The sequence below is a fragment of the Hakea prostrata genome, chromosome 7 (assembly GCF_041222555.1).
Source record: "Hakea prostrata isolate BN-2017 chromosome 7, UWA_Hpros_2, whole genome shotgun sequence".
NCBI classification, from domain to species: Eukaryota; Viridiplantae; Streptophyta; class Magnoliopsida; order Proteales; family Proteaceae; genus Hakea; species Hakea prostrata.
Window position 1 is genome coordinate 50,106,848 of NC_142606.1, and position 8,640 is coordinate 50,115,487.

The 8,640-nt window shown below is 37.6% G+C and overlaps 1 long non-coding RNA gene across 2 annotated transcripts; it reads right to left on the reverse strand.

The window, feature by feature from the left end:
- Positions 1-2,879: 2,879 nt before the first annotated feature.
- Positions 2,880-6,751, reverse strand: LOC149011314 (uncharacterized). 2 transcript variants are annotated; one of them, XR_016174821.1, is made up of 4 exons: positions 6,107-6,751; positions 4,491-4,617; positions 3,505-4,308; positions 2,880-3,252 (listed from the first exon to the last, which is right to left on the reverse strand). It is a non-coding gene; the product is annotated as an uncharacterized LOC149011314 (long non-coding RNA). The 2 variants fall into 2 exon arrangements; XR_016174820.1 differs by having other exon boundaries at positions 4,491-6,751.
- Positions 6,752-8,640: the final 1,889 nt, after the last annotated feature.

Genomic DNA, 8,640 nt, shown 5'->3' on the forward strand with positions numbered 1-8,640 from the left:
ACCTTATATAATTTAAGCAAGAAACTTGAAAAGAAAAATAAGGTCTTGAAAGGTAAAGTGTCCTCTCTTAATGACACCGTAAATGACTTACGGGAATACATTAAGAAAATAGAAAAGGAAAATATTGACAGAAATAACGCCCTTGTGAAATTTACAAATGGGCAAAAGAACCTAGATAATCTTCTAGGAACCCCCCAAAGAGTCCACAAGATAAAGAAGGACTTTGATTCAATGGTGAGACCTCCTCTCCTAGAAAGGGGAAGGAAATTCGATTTGAAAAAGAAATATCTAGTAAGAATCCTTCACCAAAACCTACAAATGTTTAAGGAAACATTCAAAGTGGAAACAAGACTTAACCTCAAACAAAACAAAGGGAAAATTGGAAAGGGAAATTACTATTCCCAAAGGAAAGGGCAAAATGGAAATCAAAGGAATGGATCAAAGAATAACCAAGGAACAAGATGACCAAACCATTCTAATCAAGGTTATTCAAGAAGCAATGGGGGAAATCAAAACCATTATGACCATAAGTGGCAAAAACCTCAAAATTATCAAATGTTCAACGCCAACAACATCACCAATTTTGGCCAAACCAAAATCAAATGATGTTTGGTTATAATTGGCCATATCCCTACTATGCACCTTATGAGCATATTCCTCAACCTCCATTTAGGTCACATATGCCAAATCATCAAAGACCTAGATGAAGCGAAAACTTCTACAAAAACACGGACAAAATGAATGGACAAAGAAGTCAAAATTTCAATGGACCGAGGAAACAAAAACCTCAAGTACAAGAACCGTTTTTGACCCAAGATTTCAAAGACTAAAGGGATATCAACCTAGTTGGTTCAACATGGAACCAATAAGATCTAACCAATTTGGACCCATGTAGATATGGGGACTAATGCATATCTTCTCTTTCTTATGTAGGTTTGCTTGATGAACACCCAAAGAAGCAAATGGTACATTGATAGCGGTTGTTCCAAGCATATGACGTCAAATCCAAAACTCTTCATAAAGCTTAGATCATATGATGGAGGATGTGTCACTTATGGAGACAATAGTAAAGGAAAGATAGTTGACATTGGTCAAGTTAACATTGGAGGTACCTCTATCTATAATGTGTACCTAGTTGATAAACTATCATATAATTTACTTAGTGTAAGTCAATTATGTAACATAGGCTATAAAGTTACATTTGATTTTCTTGTTGCTATGTGAAAGATGTGAATGAAAATCTAATCATTAAAGTTATTAGGAGAGATAACATTTATACTTGTGTGTTTAATGAATCATCTCCTAATATGACTTGTCTCATGTCACATGAAAAAACTCTAGTTTGGCATAGAAAACTAGGTCACATCAACATGAAGTTAATTGAGACCATTGCATCAAAGAATCTAGTTAGAAAATTTCCAAATATAAAATTTGATAAAAATTATTTTTATGATGCATGCCAAAAGGAAAAACAAACTAAAGTATCTCATAAGTCCAAGAACATAGTCTCCACTAGACCACTAGAACTTCTTCACATGGATTTATTTGGACCTATTACCATAGCTAGCCTTGGTGGTATGGTAAACACTATACCTTTGTCATTGTTGATGATTAATCAAGGTATACATGGACTTTGTTTCTAAAACATAAAGATGATGCTTTTGAGGAATTCATTATTCTTGCTAAGAAATTCAAAATCATAAAGGATGCCTCATAACCACCATTCAAAGTGACCATGGGAGGGAATTTGACAACAACTACTTTGGAGAGTTTTGTGATAAAGAAGGCATAACTCATAACTTCTCCACCCCTAGAACCCCCAATCAAATGGAGTAGTAGAAAGAAAGAATAGATCACTCCAAGAAATGGCTAGAACCATGCTTAGTGAATTCTCAATGCCAAAGTATCTTTGGGCGCACTACAAGAAAAAAGACCTACAGCCGCGTTTCCGCTGTAGACTTTTCCCGGCACTTCAAAAACGTTGCATAAAACGCCGGCAAAAGTAGTGCCGTATTGTTATAGCGGCACTAAATGCAAACGCCGGTAATAGTAACTTACAACGACACATTTACCGGCATTTAGGAAGTGCCGAAACAAGGAAAGAAACGAAACGCGAAACGGGCGCGCCCCGGAAACGCCCGACGAAACGGGAACGCGACGGCGACCGACACCACGGGAGAACCGACCGCGGAGGAGAGCCGGAGCGAGAGGGGGGGACGGGGAACGAGCGACACGGGGCGAGGGGGAGAGACCACAGGAGGGCGCGGGACGGAGGAGGAAGGCCGGCGGGACGGCACGCCGGCGCCCACCACAGCCCACCAACCCCACGGCCCCAACCACCAGGGCGCAAAACCGGAGCACCGGCCCACGCAAGACAGGAGAAAAGTACCCAAGGAAGGCGTGTGAGCAACCCGGGCGCGCCGCCTCCACCCCGGGAGGGAAGAAGGAAGAAGGAGCAGACTCAAACCACTGCAAAATTAAAGAGAAAGGAACCAAACCCGGGACCGAAGATAAGAAGAGTGAAAGCATTAAATGAAGAGTAAAGTTAAAGTGCAGAGCTGGCACGCGAGTTTCTTAAGAAATTTTCCGGCGAAATCCGGGTTGTGGTAACTGGACCATTCTCGAAGTTCTTCCGGTTATAAGGTTCTATTTGTGGCATTTATTAACCGCGGCGGTTGAAAAAGGAAGTGCCATAATATTGCTAGCGTTATGAGAAATGCTGGTAAAAGTAAGTTATTGCGACGCTTAAGAAATGCTGATATAGACGTTTTTCTCCATTACAGGGCGTTTTAAAAACGTCGGGATAGTTTTTTTAATTAAAAAAAAAATGGTTCTAAAAGCCAAATTCAATTTTATAAATGAATATCCAATTCCATCAATCCAAATTCAATTTTCAAATGAGTATCCAATTCCATCAATACAAATTCAATTTTACAAATGTAAATGTGCCACTTTCCATTATACATATACCAACAATCCAAAATGTATACTTGAATCATGTAATCAACAATCCAAAATGTACAGATTAATCATGTAATCAACAATCCTGAGCTTTCAAATTGCCATATTGTCCTTGCTGATGTCTTTCCCATGCTTCTTCTTGATCAATTTGCTGATGTATTTCATAAACCCACCTGCTAGTTATATCTTTTTGAGAGATGAATTTTCAGTGGCCAATGACCCTGATAAAGCTCCTGAAGCATCAAGCGCTCACAACAAAGAGAACTTTTCTTGTGTCAAATCTTCAATATGCTGCATGAAAAGAGAAATGACATAAGAGAGAGAGAGAGAGAGAGAGAGAGAGAGAGAGAGAGAGAGAGAGAGAGAGAGAGAGAGAGAGAGAGAGAGGAGGAGGAGGAGGAAGGGAGGGTGTAAAGAAGGTTAAGTAAAGATAGATTCTTGCCATGACATGAGTGTGTAGTTATGTTCAGCAGAGGTAACAAAATGACTTTAACAATTATATATAAAATATAATGTTCACGAGAAAGGAGAAAAGATTTGTACCTGCTCTAATGCTGTGAAGTCCTCATTGTGCTTCAATGAAACGAACTTAAGCTGTAGAAAAAGACTTTGATTGCCAAGGTGCATTTTCCACACGATGACCATTAGAGCTGCGAGCTTCAGGCAAGGTTGAATAAGGTGACACATTACCATTCATGGATTGTTTAACTTCAGTAGCCAAATTTATTGAGTTGGTTGTTGAGTGTATGGAATCTAAAATGTAACCCAAAAGCAAAGAATAATTTTTAGTATTTCTCCGTACATTGAAAGAGAAAATTAAAGAAACAAACAAAAACAAAAAATGAACATGGAGGGTGCAGAAAATTAAAGCATGAGTCACTTGTGGAATAATAACTAGATTGAAGAGTGCTCCTATTGACATTTTGGATGTCATGTCCCAAATGAAGAGCACTAGATGGCTCTGTAGTAAATCCAAAGGCTTGTCCTCCATGATTTCCAGAATAAGCATCCAGCTCACTCTTGTCTTCCTGATGCTGATCATAATAACCATATACAGATCTAGAAAGACTAGAATCAACTGTCTAAACAAAATCTTTTTCAGAAATATGAGACCCCCTTTTCAGTAGCCTCCCATGGATCATTTTCCTAGCATCTGATGTTTCAAACATGTACTCCAAAAATATATGGGTAACATTTCCTCTGAATCATCAACGTCCAGAAAAACAACACTCTTGAATTGAACACTGCAAGAGATCTCTCTGGCTGTGAGAATGGAGCTTTACGAGAAGCACCTCTAATAATGGCAAAGGATAAGATAGTGCCATACACTTGTGTCCATCCACCTACCTGAAAAGACAACCAACAATATTCTGTAACACCATACACAAAAATTCTAGCACGCTTGATGAAATTCATGATGTGCAGCAATAAAATTACTTGATGAGTTCTGGGGTTTTGACTTTATAATTTCGAATAAAAGGAAAATCTTATATAGACATCAAGTGAATGAAGAAAATTGAAAGACTAACCTGTTTTTGTGAGAACCAAGCTCTGTAAGTCACAGCTGTGTTCAGTCCCAACTCATTTGCTAACTTGTGAATCAATGTTCAACTCCCCGTTAATGGTATAACAGAATCTTGATCTCCACTGTAATGGCTATTAAATATATAATTAGCCCCAAGAAAACCCCGATTATTTCATCAAAGAAGATCATGTATGCAATCAAAGCAATGTGATGATTGAAGATTTGAAGTAGAGTGACTTTTAGGAGTGTTTTTACATCCCTCAAGTAGACATTTTCGGATACTCTTCATTCAACTGCACAAAAATTCACTTTCGACATATAGTGTTTTTACTATATGCTTTTGCACTATAGTAATTAAAACCTACTGCTTATGTCTTAATGATTTGAACTGTTAATTCTCCAGTTAGGAATATGAGTAGACAACACTACAAAAGTTAAATTTATAAGCACAATCCAACATAATTTTACCAACAATCTGCAGCAGCAATACAATACAGCGACAACTAGTAGCACTGAAGTAAAGAATTTCCCAGGCATGACTTCTAATTAGCTTCTTTGCACATAATTCTTCAGTCAATTTACTTAGTAAGCTCTGTTAAACATAAGATCAAATAGATTATGTTCAGTTTGAATTTAAATTCAAATCCCAAAACTAATCAAATTTGTCAGAGTTGTCAATTCAGCACACAGATCTTCATCAGAGTACTTAGAAGCTAAAGACCAAAAGCTGGTCCAGATAACGACAATATTTATCTCTTTTCCAATTTAAACAAGAGCAACTGAGTAAAACATTACCAGATAACAACAAATTTTATAGTGGATTCACTAGAATCACGTGGTTAACTTAAATCATGGTTAATTTCAGGGGATTTAGATTATGATCACCGACTTGCAGTAGGAGTTATTTTATTTATTTTAATTCATTCTCAATTTATCAATATTCTACTTATCAATAATCAAAATTAGATCAACTAAAAATCTAACATGATTAATCCGGCCAATTATGACCAGTATCCAACAAATTCTGGCCAATTCCTATTGATTTAGATGATCCTCGATTTTTGCATATCCCTGCAAGTAAGCCATCCTACACAATTTAAAGTCGAACCTGGAAGTTTGTAGAATCTGTACCTAATTTGAGTGGCATTGTTTTTTAATAAGCCTAGAGGTATAGAACAATTAAGTTTCAATCCCTGAAACACAGACATGAATCACATTTACCAATAATCTAGAATTACAAATATGAAAGAGCTGATTTAGCTCTACAGAACAACAGAAGTTGCTATGGGTTTATTGACATAGAATAGAGTTGACCGATGAATAACAGCTCTCTTTTTTTAGCACTACAAACAATTTAAAATAGTACAAAATCTTGCAAAGCACTACAAACTCATCACGTTCTCCAATTAACAACAATAAAGCTGATATAATAATCAATTTGAGCAGCATTTTGAAAACAGAGCAGTAAACACGGGAGAGTTGCAAACATGAAGTGAATAGAACAATGGCGCAAACCCCTCTCAGGAGGAGATACCTCAGAAACTGCAACCTGAAGCAGGCGAAGGGAGAAAGGAAAAGCCCCTACTGGCCAGAGTGGATCCTTAATCAACGAAAGCTTACCTGAGTTTTAGAGGGGGGAAAAGCCCTAGTTTCAGGGGAGCGGTGACAACATTTATCCCACCCCTGTCGATTTCTCTGACCTACCCGACGATGCCATGATTGAAACTCGCATGAGCCTTTCAACTTCTCGTTCCCTCACTTCTCTCTGAGAAACCCTAAACCTCCTCTCTGCAACTTATCGTACCGCTGTCTTAATCATTGATAACTTGAGCACTGATGCTTTTGATGTAGCCAAGGAACTGAAAATTTCCTCTTACCTCTTCATCGCCTCCATAGCTATGCTTGTGTCTTTGGCGCTTAATCTGCCAAAGTTCGACGAAGAAATCCTAAATCGAGGGAGCGAGAGAAATGAGAAGAGAAGAAAAAAACCCTAAGTGAGGGAGCGAGAGAGACGATCTGAGAAGTAACTTCGCCTTCCAAACTCAAAAAAAAGCGCGGTGTTTTGGAGCCAAAAATGGGCGGGCTATTTGGGAGGAAATTTGGGTTATGTGGGAAAATGCTGCTATAGGACGGCGTTTTAACGAAACGCCGTGACAAGCATGAAAATGCTGCATATACGACTTGAAACGCCGTGACAAGCATGAAAATGGCGCAGTGAAATATGGGCGGGAGGAACTTGGGCAACGACGGCATTTTTAGGAAATGCCACTAAAAAAGTGACATAGAATTAGGCCAACAACGTCATTTCTAAAAAATGCCGCTAAAAAAGTTATACAAAACTAGGGTAACGACTTCAGAAATGCCGCTAAAAAAGTGACACACAATTAGGGCAACTGCTAAAAAAGTGACACAAAATTAGAGCAACAATGGCATTTCTAAAAAAGTGAAATGTGAAAGGCTAAGAAAGTGACAACATACAACGGTGTTTATGTGATAAAATGACATACAGTGTCACTTTATAAAAATGGCGTTACATGTTACCATACAATGATGTTTTCCTAGAAACGCCACTATATGTCAATATACTACAGCATTTTCAGAAAATGCCGCTATATCCTTATTCGAAGTGTCGCTGTAGACCCATTTTCTTGTAGTGGCGGAAGCCACAATCACCGCTTGTATGTCTTGAATCATGTCTTAATTAGAAAAGTCCTAAATAAGACACCATATGAACTCTATCACAACAAAGTACCTAGGGTTGATCACTTTCAAATATTTGGATGTAAATGTATTATATTGAACACTAGAGACCTTAAAGGAAAATTTGAAGAAAAAGTTGATGATGGAGTTTTCTTGGGATACTCCCAAAACAGTAGGGCATATAGAGTGTTAAATAAAAGAACCTTAGTTGTGGAAGAATCAATGAATGTCACATGTGATGTATTCCCACCTAAGGAAAAATATAAACCTCTAGTTGATGAGGATGATGATGGAAGAATTGAACAAGTCATTAGAGAAAAAGTGGATAACTTATCTCTAGAAGTACCTATAAGTGATTCCAAAGATGGTGAGACCCCTTCTCAAGAATTACCTAAGGAGGTAATCCCATGGAAAGACCATCCCCTTAAACAAGTCATAGGTGACTTAGGTCAAGGAATCCAAACTAGATCAAGAACTCAAAAGTTTTGCAACTATGTTGCATTCTTGTTAACTATAGAACGCAAGAATGCTAAAGAGGCCCTAACCGATAGTTATTGGATCATGGCCATGCAAGAAGAATTAAATCAATTTGAAAGAAATGATGTTTGAAAAACTCATTCAAAGACCCTAAGACCATACCATCATAGGCACCAAATGAGTATTTAGAAACAAGCTTGATGAGAATGGTCAAGTTGTTAGAAACAAGGCAAATTTGGTTGCCCAATAGTATAATCAACAAGGGGGAATTGACTTTGATGAGACCTATGCACCCGTAGCCCGATTAGAATCCATAAGAATGTTATTAGCATTTGCATGCCATAAGAACTTCAAGTTATATCAAATGGACATAAAAAGTACATTCTAAATGGATTCATTATTTTGGAAGTATATGTCGCACAACCTCCGGGCTTTGAAGACCCTACCTTCCCCAACCATGTTTTCAAACTTAAGAAGGCTCTTTATGGACTTAAACAAGCTCCAAGAGCTTGGTATGAAAGATTAAACAAATTTTTAGTCCAAAAGGGATTCTTGATGGGAAAGGTAGATACCACGCTATTTGTAAAGTACAAGAAAAATGATGTTATTATTGTACAAATATATGTGGATGATATTATCTTTGATGCTACAAATGAATCCTTATGTCATGAGTTTAGTACTTGTATGAGAAATGAGTTTAAAATGAGTATGATGGGTGAATTAAATTTCTTCCTTGGGTTGCAAATTAAACAAAATGAAAATGGTATATTCATTAGTCAAACCAAGTATATTAAAGAACTCGTAGAGAAATTTGATGTAACATCTCAAAAGGCTAGTGGAACACCCATGAGCACATCTTTGAAATTATCAAAAGATGAGGATGGGAAGCTTTTTGATGCCACTAAGTATAGAGGTATGATCGGAAGCCTTCTATACTTAACGGCTAGTAGATCGGACATCATGTTTAGTGTTTGTGC